The sequence below is a fragment of the Pelobates fuscus genome, chromosome 1 (assembly GCF_036172605.1).
Source record: "Pelobates fuscus isolate aPelFus1 chromosome 1, aPelFus1.pri, whole genome shotgun sequence".
Taxonomy (NCBI): domain Eukaryota; kingdom Metazoa; phylum Chordata; class Amphibia; order Anura; family Pelobatidae; genus Pelobates; species Pelobates fuscus.
This window is the reverse complement of record NC_086317.1, coordinates 129,345,400-129,370,931: the sequence shown is the minus strand read 5'-3', so window position 1 is coordinate 129,370,931 and position 25,532 is coordinate 129,345,400. Positions and strand designations below refer to the sequence as shown.

The following is a 25,532-nucleotide window of genomic DNA, read 5'->3' as shown; positions in this document are numbered from 1 at the left end:
GGGATTCAAACCCATGCAGAGCACAATGGATTAGCAGTCCATCGCCTTAACCACTCGGCCACCTCGTCTGACAGTGGCGCACGCATGCTGTTAGACGCAGTCGGTGAAGTGCACGGTGGCCGTATCTCTAATTTGTGTTATTTTTACAGTTACAGATTGGGGATGATAATAATGTGAATTTTTGTTTGTGTTAGTTGTTTTTAAGACAAGCCTTAGTGTTATGCACTACACATCGGGGGGAAAAATGTGTGCTTTTTTCCTGTCGATTTTGCCGTCAAGTGTTAGGGCAAATTGGTTCTCTTTGCCGAGGTGAGGAAAAGACATGGTGTGCTCTTGTTTTCTGGACTCAATCAAAATAATTTTGATTTGAGCTCTAATTTGCGTTATTTTTACAGTTACAGATTGGGGATGATAATAATGTGAATTTTTGTTTGAATAAGTTGTTTTTAAGACAAGCATTATTGTTATGCTATAGGTATCAATGGGAAAAATGGTGCTTATTTCCAACTTGTGGAACTGCCATGAATGCGACTCTGTGCCTATTTATGGTGTAAAAATTCCCTGGACCCTCCATTAAAATAAATGACGGTTGACTAACACAGACAGTAACGTGAGTTTACAAAGTTCTCTGAGGAACAGAGTTTAGTAGAAAAGTCGACGAAGATGGGATTCGAACCCATGCGTGCAGAGCACAATGGATTAGCAGTCCATCGCCTTAACCACTCAGCCACCTCGTCTGACAGTGGCGCACGCATGCTGCTAGACGCAGTCGGTGAAGTGCACGGTGGCCGTATCTCTAATTTGTGTTATTTTTACAGTTACAGATTGGGGATGATAATAATGTGAATTTTTGTTTGTGTTAGTTGTTTTTAAGACAAGCCTTAGTGTTATGCACTACACATCGGGGGGAAAAATGTGTGCCTTTTTCCTGTCGATTTTGCCGTCAAGTGTCAGGGCAAATTGGTTCTCTTTGCCGAGGTGAGGAAAAGACATGGTGTGCTCTTGTTTTCTGGACTCAATCAAAATAATTTTGATTTGAGCTCTAATTTGCGTTATTTTTACAGTTACAGATTGGGGATGATAATAATGTGAATTTTTGTTTGAATAAGTTGTTTTTAAGACAAGCATTATTGTTATGCTATAGGTATCAATGGGAAAAATGGTGCTTATTTCCAACTTGTGGAACTGCCATGAATGCGACTCTGTGCCTATTTATGGTGTAAAAATTCCCTGGACCCTCCATTAAAATAGCCTTGCAAATAAATGACGGTTGACTAACACAGACAGTAACGTGAGTTTACAAAGTTCTCTGAGGAACAGAGTTTTGTAGAAAAGTCGACGAAGATGGGATTCGAACCCATGCATGCAGAGCACAATGGATTAGCAGTCCATCGCCTTAACCACTCGGCCACCTCGTCAGACAGTGGCGCACGCATGCTGTTAGACGCAGTCGGTGAAGTGCACGGTGGCCGTATCTCTAATTTGTGTTATTTTTACAGTTACAGATTGGGGATGATAATAATGTGAATTTTTGTTTGTGTTAGTTGTTTTTAAGACAAGCCTTAGTGTTATGCACTACACATCGGGGGGAAAAAATGTGTGCTTTTTTCCTGTCGATTTTGCCGTCAAGTGTCAGGGCAAATTGGTTCTCTTTGCCGAGGTGAGGAAAAGACATGGTGTGCTCTTGTTTTCTGGACTCAATCAAAATAATTTTGATTTGAGCTCTAATTTGCGTTATTTTTACAGTTACAGATTGGGGATGATAATAATGTGAATTTTTGTTTGAATAAGTTGTTTTTAAGACAAGCATTATTGTTATGCTATAGGTATCAATGGGAAAAATGGTGCTTATTTCCAACTTGTGGAACTGCCATGAAAGCGACTCTGTGCCTATTTATGGTGTAAAAATTCCCTGGACCCTCCATTAAAATAGCCTTGCAAATAAATAACAGTTGACTAACACAGACAGTAACGTGAGTTTACAAAGTTCTCTGAGGAACAGAGTTTTGTAGAAAAGTCGACGAAGATGGGATTCGAACCCATGCATGCAGAGCACAATGGATTAGCAGTCCATCGCCTTAACCACTCGGCCACCTCATCTGACAGTGGCGCACGCATGCTTTTAGACGCAGTCGGTGAAGTGCACGGTGGCCGTATCTCTAATTTGTGTTATTTTTACAGTTACAGATTGGGGATGATAATAATGTGAATTTTTGTTTGTGTTAGTTGTTTTTAAGACAAGCCTTAGTGTAATGCACTACACATCGGGGGGAAAAATGTGTGCTTTTTTCCTGTCGATTTTGCCGTCAAGTGTCAGGGCAAATTGGTTCTCTTTGCCGAGGTGAGGAAAAGACATGGTGTGCTCTTGTTTTCTGGACTCAATCAAAATAATTTTGATTTGAGCTCTAATTTGCGTTATTTTTACAGTTACAGATTGGGGATGATAATAATGTGAATTTTTGTTTGAATAAGTTGTTTTTAAGACAAGCATTATTGTTATGCTATAGGTATCAATGGGAAAAATGGTGCTTATTTCCAACTTGTGGAACTGCCATGAATGCGACTCTGTGCCTATTTATGGTGTAAAAATTCCCTGGACCCTCCATTAAAATAGCCTTGCAAATAAATGACGGTTGACTAACACAGACAGTAACGTGAGTTTACAAAGTTCTCTGAGGAACAGAGTTTTGTAGAAAAGTCGACGAAGATGGGATTCGAACCCATGCGTGCAGAGCACAATGGATTAGCAGTCCATCGCCTTAACCACTCGGCCACCTCGTCTGACAGTGGCGCACGCATGCTGTTTGACGCAGTCGGTGAAGTGCACGGTGGCCGTATCTCTAATTTGTGTTATTATTACAGTTACAGATTGGGGATGATAATAATGTGAATTTTTGTTTGTGTTAGTTGTTTTTAAGACAAGCCTTAGTGTTATGCACTACACATCGGGGGGAAAAATGTGTGCTTTTTTCCTGTTGATTTTGCCGTCAAGTGTCAGGGCAAATTGGTTCTCTTTGCCGAGGTGAGGAAAAGACATGGTGTGCTCTTGTTTTCTGGACTCCATCAAAATAATTTTGATTTGAGCTCTAATTTGCGTTATTTTTACAGTTACAGATTGGGGATGATAATAATGTGAATTTTTGTTTGAATAAGTTGTTTTTAAGACAAGCATTATTGTTATGCTATAGGTATCAATGGGAAAAATGGTGCTTATTTGCAACTTGTGGAACTGCCATGAATTTGTGCCTATTTATGGTGTAAAAATTCCCTGGATCCTCCATTAAAATAGCCTTGCAAATAAATGACAGTTGACTAACACAGACAGTAAAGTCAGTTTACAAAGTTCTCTGAGGAACAGAGTTTTGTAGAAAAGTCGACGAAGATGGGATTCGAACCCATGCGTGCAGAGCACAATGGATTAGCAGTCCATCGCCTTAACCACTCGGCCACCTCGTCTGACAGTGGCGCACGCATGCTGTTTGTCGCAGTCGGTGAAGTGCACGGTGGCCGTATCTCTAATTTGTGTTATTATTACAGTTACAGATTGGGGATGATAATAATGTGAATTTTTGTTTGTGTTAGTTGTTTTTAAGACAAGCCTTAGTGTTATGCACTACACATCGGGGGGAAAAATGTGTGCTTTTTTCCTGTTGATTTTGCCGTCAAGTGTCAGGGCAAATTGGTTCTCTTTGCCGAGGTGAGGAAAAGACATGGTGTGCTCTTGTTTTCTGGACTCCATCAAAATAATTTTGATTTGAGCTCTAATTTGCGTTATTTTTACAGTTACAGATTGGGGATGATAATAATGTGAATTTTTGTTTGAATAAGTTGTTTTTAACCCCTTAAGGACACATGACGTGCCTGACACGTCATGATTCCCCTTTATTCCAGAAGTTTGGTCCTTAAGGGGTTAAGACAAGCATTATTGTTATGCTATAGGTATCAATGGGAAAAATGGTGCTTATTTGCAACTTGTGGAACTGCCATGAATTTGTGCCTATTTATGGTGTAAAAATTCCCTGGATCCTCCATTAAAATAGCCTTGCAAATAAATGACAGTTGACTAACACAGACAGTAAAGTGAGTTTACAAAGTTCTCTGAGGAACAGAGTTTTGTAGAAAAGTCGACGAAGATGGGATTCGAACCCATGCGTGCAGAGCACAATGGATTAGCAGTCCATCGCCTTAACCACTCGGCCACCTCGTCTGACAGCGGCGCACGCATGCTGTTTGACGCAGTCGGTGAAGTGCACGGTGGCCGTATCTCTAATTTGTGTTATTTTTACAGTTACAGATTGGGGATGATAATAATGTGAATTTTTGTTTGTGTTAGTTGTTTTTAAGACAAGCCTTAGTGTTATGCACTACACATCGAGGGGAAAAATGTGTGCTTTTTTCCTGTCGATTTTGCCGTCAAGTGTCAGGGCAAATTGGTTCTCTTTGCCGAGGTGAGGAAAAGACATGGTGTGCTCTTGTTTTCTGGACTCCATCAAAATAATTTTGATTTGAGCTCTAATTTGCGTTATTTTTACAGTTACAGATTGGGGATGATAATAATGTGAATTTTTGTTTGAATAAGTTGTTTTTAAAACAAGCATTATTGTTATGCTATAGGTATCAATGGGAAAAATGGTGCTTATTTGCAACTTGTGGAACTGCCATGAATGCGACTCTGTGCCTATTTATGGTGTAAAAATTCCCTGGACCCTCCATTAAAATAGCCTTGCAAATAAATGACGGTTGACTAACACAGACAGTAACGTGAGTTTACAAAGTTCTCTGAGAAACAGAGTTTTGTAGAAAAGTCGACGAAGATGGGATTCGAACCCATGCGTGCAGAGCACAATGGATTAGCAGTCCATCGCCTTAACCACTCGGCCACCTCGTCTGACAGTGGCGCACGCATGCTGTTTGACGCAGTCGGTGAAGTGCACGGTGGCCGTATCTCTAATTTGTGTTATTTTTACAGTTACAGATTGGGGATGATAATAATGTGAATTTTTGTTTGTGTTAGTTATTTTTAAGACAAGCCTTAGTGTTATGCACTACACATCGAGGGGAAAAATGTGTGCTTTTTTCCTGTCGATTTTGCCGTCAAGTGTCAGGGCAAATTGGTTCTCTTTGCCGAGGTGAGGAAAAGACATGGTGTGCTCTTGTTTTCTGGACTCCATCAAAATAATTTTGATTTGAGCTCTAATTTGCGTTATTTTTACAGTTACAGATTGGGGATGATAATAATGTGAATTTTTGTTTGAATAAGTTGTTTTTAAGACAAGCATTATTGTTATGCTATAGGTATCAATGGGAAAAATGGTGCTTATTTGCAACTTGTGGAACTGCCATGAATTTGTGCCTATTTATGGTGTAAAAATTCCCTGGACCCTCCATTAAAATAGCCTTGCAAATAAATGACAGTTGACTAACACAGACAGTAAAGTGAGTTTACAAAGTTCTCTGAGGAACAGAGTTTTGTAGAAAAGTCGACGAAGATGGGATTCGAACCCATGCGTGCAGAGCACAATGGATTAGCAGTCCATCGCCTTAACCACTCGGCCACCTCGTCTGACAGTGGCGCACGCATGCTGTTTGTCGCAGTCGGTGAAGTGCACGGTGGCCGTATCTCTAATTTGTGTTATTATTACAGTTACAGATTGGGGATGATAATAATGTGAATTTTTGTTTGTGTTAGTTGTTTTTAAGACAAGCCTTAGTGTTATGCACTACACATCGGGGGGAAAAATGTGTGCTTTTTTCCTGTTGATTTTGCCGTCAAGTGTCAGGGCAAATTGGTTCTCTTTGCCGAGGTGAGGAAAAGACATGGTGTGCTCTTGTTTTCTGGACTCCATCAAAATAATTTTGATTTGAGCTCTAATTTGCGTTATTTTTACAGTTACAGATTGGGGATGATAATAATGTGAATTTTTGTTTGAATAAGTTGTTTTTAACCCCTTAAGGACACATGACGTGCCTGACACGTCATGATTCCCCTTTATTCCAGAAGTTTGGTCCTTAAGGGGTTAAGACAAGCATTATTGTTATGCTATAGGTATCAATGGGAAAAATGGTGCTTATTTGCAACTTGTGGAACTGCCATGAATTTGTGCCTATTTATGGTGTAAAAATTCCCTGGATCCTCCATTAAAATAGCCTTGCAAATAAATGACAGTTGACTAACACAGACAGTAAAGTGAGTTTACAAAGTTCTCTGAGGAACAGAGTTTTGTAGAAAAGTCGACGAAGATGGGATTCGAACCCATGCGTGCAGAGCACAATGGATTAGCAGTCCATCGCCTTAACCACTCGGCCACCTCGTCTGACAGCGGCGCACGCATGCTGTTTGACGCAGTCGGTGAAGTGCACGGTGGCCGTATCTCTAATTTGTGTTATTTTTACAGTTACAGATTGGGGATGATAATAATGTGAATTTTTGTTTGTGTTAGTTGTTTTTAAGACAAGCCTTAGTGTTATGCACTACACATCGGGGGGAAAAATGTGTGCTTTTTTCCTGTCGATTTTGCCGTCAAGTGTCAGGGCAAATTGGTTCTCTTTGCCGAGGTGAGGAAAAGACATGGTGTGCTCTTGTTTTCTGGACTCCATCAAAATAATTTTGATTTGAGCTCTAATTTGCGTTATTTTTACAGTTACAGATTGGGGATGATAATAATGTGAATTTTTGTTTGAATAAGTTGTTTTTAAGGCAAGCATTATTGTTATGCTATAGGTATCAATGGGAAAAATGGTGCTTATTTCCAACTTGTGGAACTGCCATGAATGCAACTCTGTGCCTATTTATGGTGTAAAAATTCCCTGGACCCTCCATTAAAATAGCCTTGCAAATAAATGACAGTTGACTAACACAGACAGTAACGTGAGTTTACAAAGTTCTCTGAGGAACAGAGTTTTGTAGAAAAGTCGACGAAGATGGGATTCGAACCCATGCGTGCAGAGCACAATGGATTAGCAGTCCATCGCCTTAACCACTCGGCCACCTCGTCTGACAGTGGCGCACGCATGCTGTTAGACGCAGTCGGTGAAGTGCACGGTGGCTGTATCTCTAATTTGTGTTATTTTTACAGTTACAGATTGGGGATGATAATAATGTGAATTTTTGTTTGTGTTAGTTGTTTTTAAGACAAGCCTTAGTGTAATGCACTACACATCGGGGGGAAAAATGTGTGCTTTTTTCCTGTCGATTTTGCCGTCAAGTGTCAGGGCAAATTGGTTCTCTTTGCCGAGGTGAGGAAAAGACATGGTGTGCTCTTGTTTTCTGGACTCAATCAAAATAATTTTGATTTGAGCTCTAATTTGCGTTATTTTTACAGTTACAGATTGGGGATGATAATAATGTGAATTTTTGTTTGAATAAGTTGTTTTTAAGACAAGCATTATTGTTATGCTATAGGTATCAATGAGAAAAATGGTGCTTATTTCCAACTTGTGGAACTGCCATGAATGCGACTCTGTGCCTATTTATGGTGTAAAAATTCCCTGGACCCTCCATTAAAATAGCCTTGCAAATAAATGACAGTTGACTAACACAGACAGTAACGTAAGTTTACAAAGTTCTCGGAGGAACAGAGTTTTGTAGAAAAGTCGACGAAGATGGGATTGGAACTCATGCGTGCAGAGCACAATGGATTAGCAGTTCATCGCCTTAACCACTCGGCCACATCGTCTGACAGCGGCGCACGCATGCTGTTAGACGCAGTCGGTGAAGTGCACGGTGGCTGTATCTCTAATTTGTGTTATTTTTACAGTTACAGATTGGGGATGATAATAATGTGAATTTTTGTTTGTGTTAGTTGTTTTTAAGACAAGCCTTAGTGTTATGCACTACACATCGGGGGGAAAAATGTGTGCTTTTTTCCTGTCGATTTTGCCGTCAAGTGTCAGGGCAAATTGGTTCTCTTTGCCGAGGTGAGGAAAAGACATGGTGTGCTCTTGTTTTCTGGACTCAATCAAAATAATTTTGATTTGAGCTCTAATTTGCGTTATTTTTACAGTTACAGATTGGGGATGATAATAATGTGAATTTTTGTTTGAATAAGTTGTTTTTAAGACAAGCATTATTGTTATGCTATAGGTATCAATGGGAAAAATGGTGCTTATTTCCAACTTGTGGAACTGCCATGAATGCGACTCTGTGCCTATTTATGGTGTAAAAATTCCCTGGACCCTCCATTAAAATAGCCTTGCAAATAAATGACAGTTGACTAACACAGACAGTAACGTAAGTTTACAAAGTTCTCGGAGGAACAGAGTTTTGTAGAAAAGTCGACGAAGATGGGATTGGAACTCATGCGTGCAGAGCACAATGGATTAGCAGTCCATCGCCTTAACCACTCGGCCACATCGTCTGACAGCGGCGCACGCATGCTGTTAGACGCAGTCGGTGAAGTGCACGGTGGCTGTATCTCTAATTTGTGTTATTTTTACAGTTACAGATTGGGGATGATAATAATGTGAATTTTTGTTTGTGTTAGTTGTTTTTAAGACAAGCCTTAGTGTTATGCACTACACATCGGGGGGAAAAATGTGTGCTTTTTTCCTGTCGATTTTGCCGTCAAGTGTCAGGGCAAATTGGTTCTCTTTGCCGAGGTGAGGAAAAGACATGGTGTGCTCTTGTTTTCTGGACTCCATCAAAATAATTTTGATTTGAGCTCTAATTTGCGTTATTTTTACAGTTACAGATTGGGGATGATAATAATGTGAATTTTTGTTTGAATAAGTTGTTTTTAAGGCAAGCATTATTGTTATGCTATAGGTATCAATGGGAAAAATGGTGCTTATTTCCAACTTGTGGAACTGCCATGAATGCAACTCTGTGCCTATTTATGGTGTAAAAATTCCCTGGACCCTCCATTAAAATAGCCTTGCAAATAAATGACAGTTGACTAACACAGACAGTAACGTGAGTTTACAAAGTTCTCTGAGGAACAGAGTTTTGTAGAAAAGTCGACGAAGATGGGATTCGAACCCATGCGTGCAGAGCACAATGGATTAGCAGTCCATCGCCTTAACCACTCGGCCACCTCGTCTGACAGTGGCGCACGCATGCTGTTAGACGCAGTCGGTGAAGTGCACGGTGGCTGTATCTCTAATTTGTGTTATTTTTACAGTTACAGATTGGGGATGATAATAATGTGAATTTTTGTTTGTGTTAGTTGTTTTTAAGACAAGCCTTAGTGTTATGCACTACACATCGGGGGGAAAAATGTGTGCTTTTTTCCTGTCGATTTTGCCGTCAAGTGTCAGGGCAAATTGGTTCTCTTTGCCGAGGTGAGGAAAAGACATGGTGTGCTCTTGTTTTCTGGACTCAATCAAAATAATTTTGATTTGAGCTCTAATTTGCGTTATTTTTACAGTTACAGATTGGGGATGATAATAATGTGAATTTTTGTTTGAATAAGTTGTTTTTAAGACAAGCATTATTGTTATGCTATAGGTATCAATGAGAAAAATGGTGCTTATTTCCAACTTGTGGAACTGCCATGAATGCGACTCTGCGCCTATTTATGGTGTAAAAATTCCCTGGACCCTCCATTAAAATAGCCTTGCAAATAAATGACAGTTGACTAACACAGACAGTAACGTGAGTTTACAAAGTTCTCTGAGGAACAGAGTTTTGTAGAAAAGTCGACGAAGATGGGATTCGAACACATGCGTGCAGAGCACAATGGATTAGCAGTCCATCGCCTTAACCACTCGGCCACCTCGTCTGACAGTGGCGCACGCATGCTGTTTGACGCAGTCGGTGAAGTGCACGGTGGCCGTATCTCTAATTTGTGTTATTTTTACAGTTACAGATTGGGGATGATAATAATGTGAATTTTTGTTTGTGTTAGTTGTTTTTAAGACAAGCCTTAGTGTTATGCACTACACATCGGGGGGAAAAATGTGTGCTTTTTTTCCTGTCGATTTTGCCGTCAAGTGTCAGGGCAAATTGGTTCTCTTTGCCGAGGTGAGGAAAAGACATGGTGTGCTCTTGTTTTCTGGACTCAATCAAAATAATTTTGATTTGAGCTCTAATTTGCGTTATTTTTACAGTTACAGATTGGGGATGATAATAATGTGAATTTTTGTTTGAATAAGTTGTTTTTAAGACAAGCATTATTGTTATGCTATAGGTATCAATGGGAAAAATGGTGCTTATTTCCAACTTGTGGAACTGCCATGAATGCGACTCTGTGCCTATTTATGGTGTAACAATTCCCTGGACCCTCCATTAAAATTGCCTTGCAAATAAATGACAGTTGACTAACACACACAGTAACGTGAGTTTACAAAGTTCTCTGAGGAACAGGGTTCAGTAGAAAAGTCGACGAAGATGGGATTCGAACCCATGCGTGCAGAGCACAATGGATTAGCATGCCATCACCTTAACCACTCGGCCACCTCGTCTGACAGTGGCGCACGCATGCTGTTAGACGCAGTCGGTGAAGTGCACGGTGGCTGTATCTCTAATTTGTGTTATTTTTACAGTTACAGATTGGGGATGATAATAATGTGAATTTTTGTTTGTGTTAGTTGTTTTTAAGACAAGCCTTAGTGTTATGCACTACACATCGGGGGGAAAAATGTGTGCTTTTTTTCCTGTCGATTTTGCCGTCAAGTGTCAGGGCAAATTGGTTCTCTTTGCCGAGGTGAGGAAAAGACATGGTGTGCTCTTGTTTTCTGGACTCAATCAAAATAATTTTGATTTGAGCTCTAATTTGCGTTATTTTTACAGTTACAGATTGGGGATGATAATAATGTGAATTTTTGTTTGAATAAGTTGTTTTTAAGACAAGCATTATTGTTATGCTATAGGTATCAATGGGAAAAATGGTGCTTATTTCCAACTTGTGGAACTGCCATGAATGCGACTCTGTGCCTATTTATGGTGTAAAAATTCCCTGGACCCTCCATTAAAATAGCCTTGCAAATAAATTACGGTTGACTAACACAGACAGTAACGTGAGTTTACAAAGTTCTCTGAGGAACAGAGTTTTGTAGAAAAGTCGACGAAGATGGGATTCGAACCCATGCATTAGCAGTCCATCGCCTTAACCACTCGGCCACCTCGTCTGACAGTGGCGCACGCATGCTGTTTGACGCAGTCGGTGAAGTGCACGGTGGCCGTATCTCTAATTTGTGTTATTTTTACAGTTACAGATTGGGGATGATAATAATGTGAATTTTTGTTTGTGTTAGTTGTTTTTAAGACAAGCCTTAGTGTTATGCACTACACATCGGGGGGAAAAAATGTGTGCTTTTTTCCTGTCGATTTTGCCGTCAAGTGTCAAGGCAAATTGGTTCTCTTTGCCGAGGTGAGGAAAAGACATGGTGTGCTCTTGTTTTCTGGACTCAATCAAAATAATTTTGATTTGAGCTCTAATTTGCGTTATTTTTACAGTTACAGATTGGGGATGATAATAATGTGAATTTTTGTTTGAATAAGTTGTTTTTAAGACAAGCATTATTGTTATGCTATAGGTATCAATGGGAAAAATGGTGCTTATTTCCAACTTGTGGAACTGCCATGAATGCGACTCTGTGCCTATTTATGGTGTAAAAATTCCCTGGACCCTCCATTAAAATAGCCTTGCAAATAAATGACGGTTGACTAACACAGACAGTAACGTGAGTTTACAAAGTTCTCTGAGGAACATAGTTTTGTAGAAAAGTCGACGAAGATGGGATTCGAACCCATGCGTGCAGAGCACAATGGATTAGCAGTCCATCGCCTTAACCACTCGGCCACCTCGTCTGACAGTGGCGCACGCATGCTGTTTGACGCAGTCGGTGAAGTGCACGGTGGCCGTATCTCTAATTTGTGTTATTTTTACAGTTACAGATTGGGGATGATAATAATGTGAATTTTTGTTTGTGTTAGTTGTTTTTAAGACAAGCCTTAGTGTTATGCACTACACATCGGGGGGGAAAATGTGTGCTTTTTTCCTGTCGATTTTGCCGTCAAGTGTCAGGGCAAATTGGTTCTCTTTGCCGAGGTGAGGAAAAGACATGGTGTGCTCTTGTTTTCTGGACTCAATCAAAATAATTTTGATTTGAGCTCTAATTTGTGTTATTTTTACAGTTACAGATTGGGGATGATAATAATGTGAATTTTTGTTTGTGTTAGTTGTTTTTAAGACAAGCCTTAGTGTTATGCACTACACATCGGGGGGGAAAATGTGTGCTTTTTTCCTGTCGATTTTGCCGTCAAGTGTCAGGGCAAATTGGTTCTCTTTGCCGAGGTGAGGAAAAGACATGGTGTGCTCTTGTTTTCTGGACTCAATCAAAATAATTTTGATTTGAGCTCTAATTTGCGTTATTTTTACAGTTACAGATTGGGGATGATAATAATGTGAATTTTTGTTTGAATAAGTTGTTTTTAAGACAAGCATTATTGTTATGCTATAGGTATCAATGGGAAAAATGGTGCTTATTTCCAACTTGTGGAACTGCCATGAATGCGACTCTGTGCCTATTTATGGTGTAAAAATTCCCTGGACCCTCCATTAAAATAGCCTTGCAAATAAATGACGGTTGACTAACACAGACAGTAACGTGAGTTTACAAAGTTCTCTGAGGAACAGAGTTTTGTAGAAAAGTCAACGAAGATGGGATTCAAACCCATGCAGAGCACAATGGATTAGCAGTCCATCGCCTTAACCACTCGGCCACCTCGTCTGACAGTGGCGCACGCATGCTGTTAGACGCAGTCGGTGAAGTGCACGGTGGCCGTATCTCTAATTTGTGTTATTTTTACAGTTACAGATTGGGGATGATAATAATGTGAATTTTTGTTTGTGTTAGTTGTTTTTAAGACAAGCCTTAGTGTTATGCACTACACATCGGGGGGAAAAATGTGTGCTTTTTTCCTGTCGATTTTGCCGTCAAGTGTTAGGGCAAATTGGTTCTCTTTGCCGAGGTGAGGAAAAGACATGGTGTGCTCTTGTTTTCTGGACTCAATCAAAATAATTTTGATTTGAGCTCTAATTTGCGTTATTTTTACAGTTACAGATTGGGGATGATAATAATGTGAATTTTTGTTTGAATAAGTTGTTTTTAAGACAAGCATTATTGTTATGCTATAGGTATCAATGGGAAAAATGGTGCTTATTTCCAACTTGTGGAACTGCCATGAATGCGACTCTGTGCCTATTTATGGTGTAAAAATTCCCTGGACCCTCCATTAAAATAAATGACGGTTGACTAACACAGACAGTAACGTGAGTTTACAAAGTTCTCTGAGGAACAGAGTTTAGTAGAAAAGTCGACGAAGATGGGATTCGAACCCATGCGTGCAGAGCACAATGGATTAGCAGTCCATCGCCTTAACCACTCAGCCACCTCGTCTGACAGTGGCGCACGCATGCTGCTAGACGCAGTCGGTGAAGTGCACGGTGGCCGTATCTCTAATTTGTGTTATTTTTACAGTTACAGATTGGGGATGATAATAATGTGAATTTTTGTTTGTGTTAGTTGTTTTTAAGACAAGCCTTAGTGTTATGCACTACACATCGGGGGGAAAAATGTGTGCCTTTTTCCTGTCGATTTTGCCGTCAAGTGTCAGGGCAAATTGGTTCTCTTTGCCGAGGTGAGGAAAAGACATGGTGTGCTCTTGTTTTCTGGACTCAATCAAAATAATTTTGATTTGAGCTCTAATTTGCGTTATTTTTACAGTTACAGATTGGGGATGATAATAATGTGAATTTTTGTTTGAATAAGTTGTTTTTAAGACAAGCATTATTGTTATGCTATAGGTATCAATGGGAAAAATGGTGCTTATTTCCAACTTGTGGAACTGCCATGAATGCGACTCTGTGCCTATTTATGGTGTAAAAATTCCCTGGACCCTCCATTAAAATAGCCTTGCAAATAAATGACGGTTGACTAACACAGACAGTAACGTGAGTTTACAAAGTTCTCTGAGGAACAGAGTTTTGTAGAAAAGTCGACGAAGATGGGATTCGAACCCATGCATGCAGAGCACAATGGATTAGCAGTCCATCGCCTTAACCACTCGGCCACCTCGTCAGACAGTGGCGCACGCATGCTGTTAGACGCAGTCGGTGAAGTGCACGGTGGCCGTATCTCTAATTTGTGTTATTTTTACAGTTACAGATTGGGGATGATAATAATGTGAATTTTTGTTTGTGTTAGTTGTTTTTAAGACAAGCCTTAGTGTTATGCACTACACATCGGGGGGAAAAAATGTGTGCTTTTTTCCTGTCGATTTTGCCGTCAAGTGTCAGGGCAAATTGGTTCTCTTTGCCGAGGTGAGGAAAAGACATGGTGTGCTCTTGTTTTCTGGACTCAATCAAAATAATTTTGATTTGAGCTCTAATTTGCGTTATTTTTACAGTTACAGATTGGGGATGATAATAATGTGAATTTTTGTTTGAATAAGTTGTTTTTAAGACAAGCATTATTGTTATGCTATAGGTATCAATGGGAAAAATGGTGCTTATTTCCAACTTGTGGAACTGCCATGAAAGCGACTCTGTGCCTATTTATGGTGTAAAAATTCCCTGGACCCTCCATTAAAATAGCCTTGCAAATAAATAACAGTTGACTAACACAGACAGTAACGTGAGTTTACAAAGTTCTCTGAGGAACAGAGTTTTGTAGAAAAGTCGACGAAGATGGGATTCGAACCCATGCATGCAGAGCACAATGGATTAGCAGTCCATCGCCTTAACCACTCGGCCACCTCATCTGACAGTGGCGCACGCATGCTTTTAGACGCAGTCGGTGAAGTGCACGGTGGCCGTATCTCTAATTTGTGTTATTTTTACAGTTACAGATTGGGGATGATAATAATGTGAATTTTTGTTTGTGTTAGTTGTTTTTAAGACAAGCCTTAGTGTAATGCACTACACATCGGGGGGAAAAATGTGTGCTTTTTTCCTGTCGATTTTGCCGTCAAGTGTCAGGGCAAATTGGTTCTCTTTGCCGAGGTGAGGAAAAGACATGGTGTGCTCTTGTTTTCTGGACTCAATCAAAATAATTTTGATTTGAGCTCTAATTTGCGTTATTTTTACAGTTACAGATTGGGGATGATAATAATGTGAATTTTTGTTTGAATAAGTTGTTTTTAAGACAAGCATTATTGTTATGCTATAGGTATCAATGGGAAAAATGGTGCTTATTTCCAACTTGTGGAACTGCCATGAATGCGACTCTGTGCCTATTTATGGTGTAAAAATTCCCTGGACCCTCCATTAAAATAGCCTTGCAAATAAATGACGGTTGACTAACACAGACAGTAACGTGAGTTTACAAAGTTCTCTGAGGAACAGAGTTTTGTAGAAAAGTCGACGAAGATGGGATTCGAACCCATGCGTGCAGAGCACAATGGATTAGCAGTCCATCGCCTTAACCACTCGGCCACCTCGTCTGACAGTGGCGCACGCATGCTGTTTGACGCAGTCGGTGAAGTGCACGGTGGCCGTATCTCTAATTTGTGTTATTATTACAGTTACAGATTGGGGATGATAATAATGTGAATTTTTGTTTGTGTTAGTTGTTTTTAAGACAAGCCTTAGTGTTATGCACTACACATCGGGGGGAAAAATGTGTGCTTTTTTCCTGTTGATTTTGCCGTCAAGTGTCAGGGCAAATTGGTTCTCTTTGCCGAGGTGAGGAAAAGACATGGTGTGCTCTTGTTTTCTGGACTCCATCAAAATAATTTTGATTTGAGCTCTAATTTGCGTTATTTTTACAGTTACAGATTGGGGATGATAATAATGTGAATTTTTGTTTGAATAAGTTGTTTTTAAGACAAGCATTATTGTTATGCTATAGGTATCAATGGGAAAAATGGTGCTTATTTGCAACTTGTGGAACTGCCATGAATTTGTGCCTATTTATGGTGTAAAAATTCCCTGGATCCTCCATTAAAATAGCCTTGCAAATAAATGACAGTTGACTAACACAGACAGTAAAGTCAGTTTACAAAGTTCTCTGAGGAACAGAGTTTTGTAGAAAAGTCGACGAAGATGGGATTCGAACCCATGCGTGCAGAGCACAATGGATTAGCAGTCCATCGCCTTAACCACTCGGCCACCTCGTCTGACAGTGGCGCACGCATGCTGTTTGTCGCAGTCGGTGAAGTGCACGGTGGCCGTATCTCTAATTTGTGTTATTATTACAGTTACAGATTGGGGATGATAATAATGTGAATTTTTGTTTGTGTTAGTTGTTTTTAAGACAAGCCTTAGTGTTATGCACTACACATCGGGGGGAAAAATGTGTGCTTTTTTCCTGTTGATTTTGCCGTCAAGTGTCAGGGCAAATTGGTTCTCTTTGCCGAGGTGAGGAAAAGACATGGTGTGCTCTTGTTTTCTGGACTCCATCAAAATAATTTTGATTTGAGCTCTAATTTGCGTTATTTTTACAGTTACAGATTGGGGATGATAATAATGTGAATTTTTGTTTGAATAAGTTGTTTTTAACCCCTTAAGGACACATGACGTGCCTGACACGTCATGATTCCCCTTTATTCCAGAAGTTTGGTCCTTAAGGGGTTAAGACAAGCATTATTGTTATGCTATAGGTATCAATGGGAAAAATGGTGCTTATTTGCAACTTGTGGAACTGCCATGAATTTGTGCCTATTTATGGTGTAAAAATTCCCTGGATCCTCCATTAAAATAGCCTTGCAAATAAATGACAGTTGACTAACACAGACAGTAAAGTGAGTTTACAAAGTTCTCTGAGGAACAGAGTTTTGTAGAAAAGTCGACGAAGATGGGATTCGAACCCATGCGTGCAGAGCACAATGGATTAGCAGTCCATCGCCTTAACCACTCGGCCACCTCGTCTGACAGCGGCGCACGCATGCTGTTTGACGCAGTCGGTGAAGTGCACGGTGGCCGTATCTCTAATTTGTGTTATTTTTACAGTTACAGATTGGGGATGATAATAATGTGAATTTTTGTTTGTGTTAGTTGTTTTTAAGACAAGCCTTAGTGTTATGCACTACACATCGAGGGGAAAAATGTGTGCTTTTTTCCTGTCGATTTTGCCGTCAAGTGTCAGGGCAAATTGGTTCTCTTTGCCGAGGTGAGGAAAAGACATGGTGTGCTCTTGTTTTCTGGACTCCATCAAAATAATTTTGATTTGAGCTCTAATTTGCGTTATTTTTACAGTTACAGATTGGGGATGATAATAATGTGAATTTTTGTTTGAATAAGTTGTTTTTAAAACAAGCATTATTGTTATGCTATAGGTATCAATGGGAAAAATGGTGCTTATTTGCAACTTGTGGAACTGCCATGAATGCGACTCTGTGCCTATTTATGGTGTAAAAATTCCCTGGACCCTCCATTAAAATAGCCTTGCAAATAAATGACGGTTGACTAACACAGACAGTAACGTGAGTTTACAAAGTTCTCTGAGAAACAGAGTTTTGTAGAAAAGTCGACGAAGATGGGATTCGAACCCATGCGTGCAGAGCACAATGGATTAGCAGTCCATCGCCTTAACCACTCGGCCACCTCGTCTGACAGTGGCGCACGCATGCTGTTTGACGCAGTCGGTGAAGTGCACGGTGGCCGTATCTCTAATTTGTGTTATTTTTACAGTTACAGATTGGGGATGATAATAATGTGAATTTTTGTTTGTGTTAGTTATTTTTAAGACAAGCCTTAGTGTTATGCACTACACATCGAGGGGAAAAATGTGTGCTTTTTTCCTGTCGATTTTGCCGTCAAGTGTCAGGGCAAATTGGTTCTCTTTGCCGAGGTGAGGAAAAGACATGGTGTGCTCTTGTTTTCTGGACTCCATCAAAATAATTTTGATTTGAGCTCTAATTTGCGTTATTTTTACAGTTACAGATTGGGGATGATAATAATGTGAATTTTTGTTTGAATAAGTTGTTTTTAAGACAAGCATTATTGTTATGCTATAGGTATCAATGGGAAAAATGGTGCTTATTTGCAACTTGTGGAACTGCCATGAATTTGTGCCTATTTATGGTGTAAAAATTCCCTGGACCCTCCATTAAAATAGCCTTGCAAATAAATGACAGTTGACTAACACAGACAGTAAAGTGAGTTTACAAAGTTCTCTGAGGAACAGAGTTTTGTAGAAAAGTCGACGAAGATGGGATTCGAACCCATGCGTGCAGAGCACAATGGATTAGCAGTCCATCGCCTTAACCACTCGGCCACCTCATCTGACAGTGGTGCACACATGCTGTTTGACGCAGTCGGTGAAGTGCACGGTGGCCGTATCTCTAATTTGTGTTATTTTTACAGTTACAGATTGGGGATGATAATAATGTGAATTTTTGTTTGTGTTAGTTGTTTTTAAGACAAGCCTTAGTGTTATGCACTACACATCGGGGGGAAAAATGTGTGCTTTTTTCCTGTCGATTTTGCCGTCAAGTGTCAGGGCAAATTGGTTCTCTTTGCCGAGGTGAGGAAAAGACATGGTGTCTTTTTTTTGTTTTCTGGACTCAATCAAAATAATTTTGATTTGAGCTCTAATTTGCGTTATTTTTACAGTTACAGATTGGGGATGATAATAATGTGAATTTTTGTTTGAATAAGTTGTTTTTAAGACAAGCATTATTGTTATGCTATAGGTATCAATGGGAAAAATGGTGCTTATTTCCAACTTGTGGAACTGCCATGAATGCGACTCTGTGCCTATTTATGGTGTAAAAATTCCCTGGACCCTCCATTAAAATAGCCTTGCAAATAAATGACGGTTGACTAACACAGACAGTAACGTGAGTTTACAAAGTTCTCTGAGAAACAGAGTTTTGTAGAAAAGTCGACGAAGATGGGATTCGAACCCATGCGTGCAGAGCACAATGGATTAGCAGTCCATCGCCTTAACCACTCGGCCACCTCGTCTGACAGTGGCGCACGCATGCTGTTTGACGCAGTCGGTGAAGTGCACGGTGGCCGTATCTCTAATATGTGTTATTTTTACAGTTACATATTGGGGATGATAATAATGTGAATTTTTGTTTGTGTTAGTTGTTTTTAAGACAAGCCTTAGTGTTATGCACTACACATCGGGGGGGGGAAATGTGTGCTTTTTTCCTGTCGATTTTGCCGTCAAGTGTCAGGGCAAATTGGTTCTCTTTGCCGAGGTGAGGAAAAGACATGGTGTGCTCTTGTTTTCTGGACTCAATCAAAATAATTTTGATTTGAGCTCTAATTTGCGTTATTTTTACAGTTACAGATTGGGGATGATAATAATGTGAATTTTTGTTTGAATAAGTTGTTTTTAAGACAAGCATTATTGTTATGCTATAGATATCAATGGGAAAAATGGTGCTTATATCCAACTTGTGGAACTGCCATGAATGCGACTCTGTGCCTATTTATGGTGTAAAAATTCCCTGGACCCTCCATTAAAATAGCCTTGCAAATAAATGACGGTTGACTAACACAGACAGTAACGTGAGTTTACAAAGTTCTCTGAGGAACAGAGTTTTGTAGAAAGTCGACGAAGATGGGATTCGAACCCATGCGTGCAGAGCACAATGGATTAGCAGTCCATCGCCTTAACCACTCGGCCACCTCGTCTGACAGTGGCGCACGCATGCTGTTTGACGCAGTCGGTGAAGTGCACGGTGGCCGTATCTCTAATTTGTGTTATTTTTACAGTTACAAATTGGGGATGATAATAATGTGAATTTTTGTTTGTGTTAGTTGTTTTTAAGACAAGCCTTAGTGTTATGCACTACACATCGGGGGGAAAAATGTGTGCTTTTTTCCTGTCGATTTTGCCGTCAAGTGTCAAGGCAAATTGGTTCTCTTTGCCGAGGTGAGGAAAAGACATGGTGTGCTTTTGTTTTCTGGACTCAATCAAAATAATTTTGATTTGAGCTCTAATTTGCGTTATTTTTACAGTTACAGATTGGGGATGATAATAATGTGAATTTTTGTTTGAATAAGTTGTTTTTAAGACAAGCATTATTGTTATGCTATAGGTATCAATGGGAAAAATGGTGCTTATTTCCAACTTGTGGAACTGCCATGAATGCGACTCTGTGCCTATTTATGGTGTAAAAATTCCCTGGACCCTCCATTAAAATAGCCTTGCAAATAAATGACGGTTGACTAACACAGACAGTAACGTGAGTTTACAAAGTTCTCTGAGGAACAGAGTTTTGTAGAAAAGTCAACGAAGATGGGATTCGAACCCATGCGTGCAGAGCACAATGGATTAGCAGTCCATCGCCTTAACCACTCGGCCACCTCGTCTGACAGTGGCGCACGCATGCTGTTTGACGCAGTCGGTGAAGTGCACGGTGGCCGTATCTCTAATTTGTGTTATTTTTACAGTTACAGATTGGGGATGATAATAATGTGAATTTTTGTTTGTGTTAGTTGTTTTTAAGACAAGCCTTAGTGTTATGCACTACATATCGGGGGGAAAAATGTGTGCTTTTTTCCTGTCGATTTTGCCGTCAAGTGTCAGGGCAAATTGGTTCTCTTTGCCGAGGTGAGGAAAAGACATGGTGTGCTCTTGTTTTCTGGACTCCATCAAAATAATTTTGATTTGAGCTCTAATTTGCGTTATTTTTACAGTTACAGATTGGGGATGATAATAATGTGAATTTTTGTTTGAATAAGTTGTTTTTAAGGCAAGCATTATTGTTATGCTATAGGTATCAATGGGAAAAATGGTGCTTATTTCCAACTTGTGGAACTGCCATGAATGCGACTCTGTGCCTATTTATGATGTAACAATTCCCTGGACCCTCCATTAAAATTGCCTTGCAAATAAATGACAGGTGACTAACACACACAGTAACGTGAGTTTACAAAGTTCTCTGAGGAACAGGGTTCAGTAGTAAAGTCGACGAAGATGGGATTCGAACCCATGCGTGCAGAGCACAATGGATTAGCATGCCATCACCTTAACCACTCGGCCACCTCGTCTGACAGTGGCGCACGCATGCTGTTAGACGCAGTCGGTGAAGTGCACGGTGGCCGTATCTCTAATTTGTGTTATTTTTACAGTTACAGATTGGGGATGATAATAATGTGAATTTTTGTTTGTGTTAGTTGTTTTTAAGACAAGCCTTAGTGTTATGCACTACACATCGGGGGGAAAAATGTGTGCTTTTTTCCTGTCGATTTTGCCGTCAAGTGTCAGGGCAAATTGGTTCTCTTTGCCGAGGTGAGGAAAAGACAGGGTGTGCTCTTGTTTTCTGGACTCAATCAAAATAATTTTGATTTGAGCTCTAATTTGCGTTATTTTTACAGTTACAGATTGGGGATGATAATAATGTGAATTTTTGTTTGAATAAGTTGTTTTTAAGACAAGCATTATTGTTATGCTATAGGTATCAATGGGAAAAATGGTGCTTATTTCCAACTTGTGGAACTGCCATGAATGCGACTCTGTGCCTATTTATGGTGTAAAAATTCCCTGGACCCTCCATTAAAATAGCCTTGCAAATAAATGACAGTTGACTAACACAGACAGTAACGTGAGTTTACAAAGTTCTCTGAGGAACAGAGTTTTGTAGAAAAGTTGACGAAGATGGGATTCTAACCCATGCATGCAGAGCACAATGGATTAGCAGTCCATCGCCTTAACCACTCGGCCACCTCGTCTGACAATGGCGCACGCATGCTGTTAGACGCAGTCGGTGAAGTGCACGGTGGCCGTATCTCTAATTTGTGTTATTTTTACAGTTACAGATTGGGGATGATAATAATGTGAATTTTTGTTTGTGTTAGTTGTTTTTAAGACAAGCCTTAGTGTTATGCACTACACATCGGGGGGAAAAATGTGTGCTTTTTTCCTGTCGATTTTGCCGTCAAGTGTCAGGGCAAATTGGTTCTCTTTGCCGAGGTGAGGAAAAGACAGGGTGTGCTCTTGTTTTCTGGACTCAATCAAAATAATTTTGATTTGAGCTCTAATTTGCGTTATTTTTACAGTTACAGATTGGGGATGATAATAATGTGAATTTTTGTTTGAATAAGTTGTTTTTAAGACAAGCATTATTGTTATGCTATAGGTATCAATGGGAAAAATGGTGCTTATTTCCAACTTGTGGAACTGCCATGAATGCGACTCTGTCCCTATTTATGGTGTAAAAATTCCCTGGACCCTCCATTAAAATAGCCTTGCAAATAAATGACGGTTGACTAACACAGACAGTAACGTGAGTTTACAAAGTTCTCTGAGGAACAGAGTTTTGTAGAAAAGTCGACGAAGATGGGATTCGAACCCATGCGTGCAGAGCACAATGGATTAGCAGTCCATCGCCTTAACCACTCGGCCACCTCGTCTGACAGTGGCGCACGCATGCTGTTTGACGCAGTCGGTGAAGTGCACGGTGGCCGTATCTCTAATTTGTGTTATTTTTACAGTTACAGATTGGGGATGATAATAATGTGAATTTTTGTTTGTGTTAGTTGTTTTTAAGACAAGCCTTAGTGTTATGCACTACACATCGGGGGGAAAAATGTGTGCTTTTTTCCTGTCGATTTTGCCGTCAAGTGTCAGGGCAAATTGGTTCTCTTTGCCGAGGTGAGGAAAAGACATGGTGTGCTCTTGTTTTCTGGACTCAATCAAAATAATTTTGATTTGAGCTCAAATTTGCGTTATTTTTACAGTTACAGATTGGGGATGATAATAATGTGAATTTTTGTTTGAATAAGTTTTTTTAAGACAAGCATTATTGTTATGCTATAGGTATCAATGGGAAAACTGGTGCTTATTTCCAACTTGTGGAACTGCCATGAATGCGACTCTGTGCCTATTTATGGTGTAAAAATTCCCTGGACCCTCCATTAAAATAGCCTTGCAAATAAATGACAGTTGACTAACACAGACAGTAACGTGAGTTTACAAAGTTCTCTGAGGAACAGAGTTTTGTAGAAAAGTCGTGCTTTTTTCCTGTCGATTTTGCCGTCAAGTGTCAGGGCAAATTGGTTCTCTTTGCCGAGGTGAGGAAAAGACATGGTGTGCTCTTGTTTTCTGGACTCAATCAAAATAATTTTGATTTGAGCTCTAATTTGTGTTATTTTTACAGTTACAGATTGGGGATGATAATAATGTGAATTTTTGTTTGTGTTAGTTGTTTTTAAGACAAGCCTTAGTGTTATGCACTACACATCGGGGGGAAAAATGTGTGCTTTTTTCCTGTCGATTTTGCCGTCAAGTGTCAGGGCAAATTGGTTCTCTTTGCCGAGGTGAGGAAAAGACATGGTGTGCTCTTGTTTTCTGGACTCAATCAAAATAATTTTGATTTGAGCTCTGATTTGCGTTATTTTTACAGTTACAGATTGGGGATGATAATAATGTGAATTTTTGTTTGAATAAGTTGTTTTTAAGACAAGCATTATTGTTATGCTATAGGTATCAATGGGAAAAATGGTGCTTATTTCCAACTTGTGGAACTGCCATGAATGCGACTCTGTGCCTATTTATGGTGTAACAATTCCCTGGACCCTCCATTAAAATAGCCTTGCAAATAAATGACAGTTGACTAACACAGCCAGTAACGTGTTACAGATTGGGGATGATAATAATGTGAATTTTTGTTTGTGTTAGTTGTTTTTAAGACAAGCCTTAGTGTTATGCACTACACATCGGGGGGAAAAATGTGTGCTTTTTTCCTGTCGATTTTGCCGTCAAGTGTCAGGGCAAATTGGTTCTCTTTGCCGAGGTGAGGAAAAGACATGGTGTGCTCTTGTTTTCTGGACTCAATCAAAATAATTTTGATTTGAGCTCTAATTTGCGTTATTTTTACAGTTACAGATTGGGGATGATAATAATGTGAATTTTTGTTTGAATAAGTTGTTTTTAAGACAAGCATTATTGTTATGCTATAGGTATCAATGGGAAAAATGGTGCTTATTTTCAACTTGTGGAACTGCCATGAATGCGACTCTGTGCCTATTTATGGTGTAAAAATTCCCTGGACCCTCCATTAAAATAGCCTTGCAAATAAATGACGGTTGACTAACACAGACAGTAACGTGAGTTTACAAAGTTCTCTGAGGAACAGAGTTTTGTAGAAAAGTCGACGAAGATGGGATTCGAACCCATGCGTGCAGAGCACAATGGATTAGCAGTCCATCGCCTTAACCACTCGGCCACCTCGTCTGACAGTGGCGCACGCATGCTGTTTGACGCAGTCGGTGAAGTGCACGGTGGCCGTATCTCTAATTTGTGTTATTTTTACAGTTACAGATTGGGGATGATAATAATGTGAATTTTTGTTTGTGTTAGTTGTTTTTAAGACAAGCCTTAGTGTTATGCACTACACATCGGGGGGAAAAATGTGTGCTTTTTTCCTGTCGATTTTGCCGTCAAGTGTCAGGGCAAATTGGTTCTCTTTGCCGAGGTGAGGAAAAGACATGGTGTGCTCTTGTTTTCTGGACTCAATCAAAATAATTTTGATTTGAGCTCAAATTTGCGTTATTTTTACAGTTACAGATTGGGGATGATAATAATGTGAATTTTTGTTTGAATAAGTTGTTTTTAAGACAAGCATTATTGTTATGCTATAGGTATCAATGGGAAAACTGGTGCTTATTTCCAACTTGTGGAACTGCCATGAATGCGACTCTGTGCCTATTTATGGTGTAAAAATTCCCTGGACCCTCCATTAAAATAGCCTTGCAAATAAATGACAGTTGACTAACACAGACAGTAACGTGAGTTTACAAAGTTCTCTGAGGAACAGAGTTTTGTAGAAAAGTCGTGCTTTTTTCCTGTCGATTTTGCCGTCAAGTGTCAGGGCAAATTGGTTCTCTTTGCCGAGGTGAGGAAAAGACATGGTGTGCTCTTGTTTTCTGGACTCAATCAAAATAATTTTGATTTGAGCTCTAATTTGTGTTATTTTTACAGTTACAGATTGGGGATGATAATAATGTGAATTTTTGTTTGTGTTAGTTGTTTTTAAGACAAGCCTTAGTGTTATGCACTACACATCGGGGGGGAAAAATGTGTGCTTTTTTCCTGTCGATTTTGCCGTCAAGTGTCAGGGCAAATTGGTTCTCTTTGCCGAGGTGAGGAAAAGACATGGTGTGCTCTTGTTTTCTGGACTCAATCAAAATAATTTTGATTTGAGCTCTAATTTGCGTTATTTTTACAGTTACAGATTGGGGATGATAATAATGTGAATTTTTGTTTGAATAAGTTGTTTTTAAGACAAGCATTATTGTTATGCTATAGGTATCAATGGGAAAAATGGTGCTTATTTCCAACTTGTGGAACTGCCATGAATGCGACTCTGTGCCTATTTATGGTGTAAAAATTCCCTGGACCCTCCATTAAAATAGCCTTGCAAATAAATGACGGTTGACTAACACAGACAGTAACGTGAGTTTACAAAGTTCTCTGATGAACAGAGTTTTGTAGAAAAGTCGACGAAGATGGGATTCGAACCCATGCGTGCAGAGCACAATGGATTAGCAGTCCATCGCCTTAACCACTCGGCCACCTCATCTGACAGTGGCGCACGCATGCTGTTTGACGCAGTCGGTGAAGTGCACGGTGGCCGTATCTCTAATTTGTGTTATTTTTACAGTTACAGATTGGGGATGATAATAATG

General features: G+C 39.8%; 19 non-coding genes across 19 annotated transcripts; all 19 read right to left on the bottom strand.

The window, feature by feature from the left end:
* Positions 1–655: 655 nt before the first annotated feature.
* Positions 656–737, bottom strand: TRNAS-GCU (transfer RNA serine (anticodon GCU)). Its single transcript has one exon. It is a non-coding gene; the product is annotated as a tRNA-Ser (tRNA).
* A 1,962-nt stretch (positions 738–2,699) lies between these two features.
* Positions 2,700–2,781, bottom strand: TRNAS-GCU (transfer RNA serine (anticodon GCU)). Its single transcript has one exon. It is a non-coding gene; the product is annotated as a tRNA-Ser (tRNA).
* A 593-nt stretch (positions 2,782–3,374) lies between these two features.
* On the bottom strand, positions 3,375–3,456 carry TRNAS-GCU (transfer RNA serine (anticodon GCU)). Its single transcript has one exon. It is a non-coding gene; the product is annotated as a tRNA-Ser (tRNA).
* A 669-nt stretch (positions 3,457–4,125) lies between these two features.
* Positions 4,126–4,207, bottom strand: TRNAS-GCU (transfer RNA serine (anticodon GCU)). Its single transcript has one exon. It is a non-coding gene; the product is annotated as a tRNA-Ser (tRNA).
* Positions 4,208–4,806: 599 nt separating this feature from the next.
* TRNAS-GCU (transfer RNA serine (anticodon GCU)) lies at positions 4,807–4,888 on the bottom strand. The gene has a single exon. It is a non-coding gene; the product is annotated as a tRNA-Ser (tRNA).
* A 593-nt stretch (positions 4,889–5,481) lies between these two features.
* On the bottom strand, positions 5,482–5,563 carry TRNAS-GCU (transfer RNA serine (anticodon GCU)). The gene has a single exon. It is a non-coding gene; the product is annotated as a tRNA-Ser (tRNA).
* Positions 5,564–6,232: 669 nt separating this feature from the next.
* On the bottom strand, positions 6,233–6,314 carry TRNAS-GCU (transfer RNA serine (anticodon GCU)). The gene has a single exon. It is a non-coding gene; the product is annotated as a tRNA-Ser (tRNA).
* A 599-nt stretch (positions 6,315–6,913) lies between these two features.
* Positions 6,914–6,995, bottom strand: TRNAS-GCU (transfer RNA serine (anticodon GCU)). Its single transcript has one exon. It is a non-coding gene; the product is annotated as a tRNA-Ser (tRNA).
* A 1,961-nt stretch (positions 6,996–8,956) lies between these two features.
* Positions 8,957–9,038, bottom strand: TRNAS-GCU (transfer RNA serine (anticodon GCU)). The gene has a single exon. It is a non-coding gene; the product is annotated as a tRNA-Ser (tRNA).
* A 2,629-nt stretch (positions 9,039–11,667) lies between these two features.
* On the bottom strand, positions 11,668–11,749 carry TRNAS-GCU (transfer RNA serine (anticodon GCU)). The gene has a single exon. It is a non-coding gene; the product is annotated as a tRNA-Ser (tRNA).
* Positions 11,750–13,259: 1,510 nt separating this feature from the next.
* TRNAS-GCU (transfer RNA serine (anticodon GCU)) lies at positions 13,260–13,341 on the bottom strand. The gene has a single exon. It is a non-coding gene; the product is annotated as a tRNA-Ser (tRNA).
* Positions 13,342–15,303: 1,962 nt separating this feature from the next.
* Positions 15,304–15,385, bottom strand: TRNAS-GCU (transfer RNA serine (anticodon GCU)). The gene has a single exon. It is a non-coding gene; the product is annotated as a tRNA-Ser (tRNA).
* Positions 15,386–15,978: 593 nt separating this feature from the next.
* TRNAS-GCU (transfer RNA serine (anticodon GCU)) lies at positions 15,979–16,060 on the bottom strand. Its single transcript has one exon. It is a non-coding gene; the product is annotated as a tRNA-Ser (tRNA).
* A 669-nt stretch (positions 16,061–16,729) lies between these two features.
* TRNAS-GCU (transfer RNA serine (anticodon GCU)) lies at positions 16,730–16,811 on the bottom strand. Its single transcript has one exon. It is a non-coding gene; the product is annotated as a tRNA-Ser (tRNA).
* Positions 16,812–17,410: 599 nt separating this feature from the next.
* On the bottom strand, positions 17,411–17,492 carry TRNAS-GCU (transfer RNA serine (anticodon GCU)). Its single transcript has one exon. It is a non-coding gene; the product is annotated as a tRNA-Ser (tRNA).
* Positions 17,493–18,769: 1,277 nt separating this feature from the next.
* On the bottom strand, positions 18,770–18,851 carry TRNAS-GCU (transfer RNA serine (anticodon GCU)). Its single transcript has one exon. It is a non-coding gene; the product is annotated as a tRNA-Ser (tRNA).
* A 599-nt stretch (positions 18,852–19,450) lies between these two features.
* On the bottom strand, positions 19,451–19,532 carry TRNAS-GCU (transfer RNA serine (anticodon GCU)). The gene has a single exon. It is a non-coding gene; the product is annotated as a tRNA-Ser (tRNA).
* A 2,642-nt stretch (positions 19,533–22,174) lies between these two features.
* TRNAS-GCU (transfer RNA serine (anticodon GCU)) lies at positions 22,175–22,256 on the bottom strand. Its single transcript has one exon. It is a non-coding gene; the product is annotated as a tRNA-Ser (tRNA).
* A 1,740-nt stretch (positions 22,257–23,996) lies between these two features.
* Positions 23,997–24,078, bottom strand: TRNAS-GCU (transfer RNA serine (anticodon GCU)). The gene has a single exon. It is a non-coding gene; the product is annotated as a tRNA-Ser (tRNA).
* Between the last annotated feature and the right edge of the window lie 1,454 nt (positions 24,079–25,532).